General features: G+C 36.0%; 1 protein-coding gene across 1 annotated transcript in view; it reads left to right on the forward strand.

Moving 5' to 3' along the window:
• Positions 1–853: 853 nt before the first annotated feature.
• Positions 854–1,577, forward strand: part of LOC118340421 (interferon-induced protein 44-like) — a 3,816-nt gene continuing 3,092 nt past the window's right edge. Inside the window, exon 1 of the mRNA XM_035678383.1 lies at positions 854–910. The gene's annotated coding sequence lies outside the window, so the exon portion shown is untranslated. The remainder of the gene's footprint in view (positions 911–1,577) is intronic.

A 1,577-nucleotide genomic window follows, 5' to 3' on the forward strand; every position in this document is an offset into this window, starting at 1 on the left:
ATCAATTAATATGTGTTACATCTAACCTCTCATACATGTGTCTACTAGCCTACCTATCTAATGGGGAACTTGAGCATCGTTACACACCCACAAACGGGACTGAGACACCAACAGGACTTTTTTTAGGTCCCCTCTTTGACATGCTTTAGATCAACCTAAAATCATGTGAAATGCACTCTTTTGCACTTTTTACAATTTTTACCAACAGGGGACTTCAAGGTGTGTGAGTGTTTAATTCATATTCGGCCTTGGCTCTGCAGGCTGGAGAAAAGATTTCAATGACCCATTCACACACATCGTTGTAACACACCTTCGGGGTGTGAATGACTTAAGCCGCAGACTTTCAGAGGGACTATTACAAAGGCTATACTGAAGAAACCAGTCTCTTAAAACTCTTTTTTTGTTTTTGTAAAAAATATATATAAAGGCTCAGCTTTAGTGAAACATGATTTGTTATTATGTTTATGTGACAAAAAAGGCTCACCTTCAGTGGATGTCCTAAGAATCAAAATTGAAATAGTATTAACATAAAATTATTATTCAGTGTTTTCAACGGTTTTAATCAGCAGGTCCGTTCAGGAGACATCTGTGAATAATTTGGCAATGGTGGTGAAGACAGACATCATTAAACTTTTTTTTTTTTGTAATCAACTTTTTGTAGAATTTAACCATTAATAACACAGGAACTAAACACAAACATTGAATACACACAACACTGTCAGCCATCCCTCCCCCCAGAACACACAGAACCCCCATCACTCCAATCCTGTTTTCTCTTAAAGTGAAAGTGAAATTAAAAGCAGGAGTGGGTGGATCATTTGATACTGGATATATATAGCTTATTTCTTTTTACTGCAACATTTCTGGATCAGTTGGATCGGTGTTAAGGCTCTTTCCCAGCACATTAAAGGTAAGCTGTTTCTATTCTGTCTGTTATGGTAGATTTTACCATAAAACTGTGCTTTTAAAACTGATCACTTAGATGATGAAATGATTAAAATATGAGTTGAAATATGAGTTTTGTGAGGAAAAAAAGCAGGGAATTTTAGAAGTATACCGTGGCTTTTGAGATAACTAGCTGTAAAGAAACATTTGTAACTGCAATCATGGCCTACTTGTTTTAACTGAGGTAGAATATACTGCCTGTTTCCATGTATAATAATCAGTTAATGACATACATACATCAATAACAGTCTAATTTTATCCATGACAATAAATCATAGTGTCAAGTTTTCTCATTTCTGGGTATCAGCCAATATTCACTGAGTTTGATTGGCAATCTCTATAAACGACGGTCAACTGACATATTTATTTTATTCAACAGGAAAGTTGACACCATTGACAAATAGTTTTACTTGGGGGGCCGCCGGTATAAGATTGTTCAGGGACTTGTTTTAGCATATTGATATCTGGTGGATGTTTAACAAACAACAAACTGACGTCAGGTACAAACCTGTTCTACAATCTGCTGCTGTGAAAACTGAATTGCGGTTGAAAAAATCCAAAAGTTTCTCAGGTGACTTTATAAAACTTACTGCTGGTCAACAAAGAGCAGACACACAGCCTGTATGATACAT

The sequence above is a fragment of the Morone saxatilis genome, unplaced genomic scaffold, assembly GCF_004916995.1.
Source record: "Morone saxatilis isolate NCDOM2014 unplaced genomic scaffold, NCSU_SB_2.0 Contig7, whole genome shotgun sequence".
Lineage (NCBI taxonomy): Eukaryota > Metazoa > Chordata > Actinopteri > Moronidae > Morone > Morone saxatilis.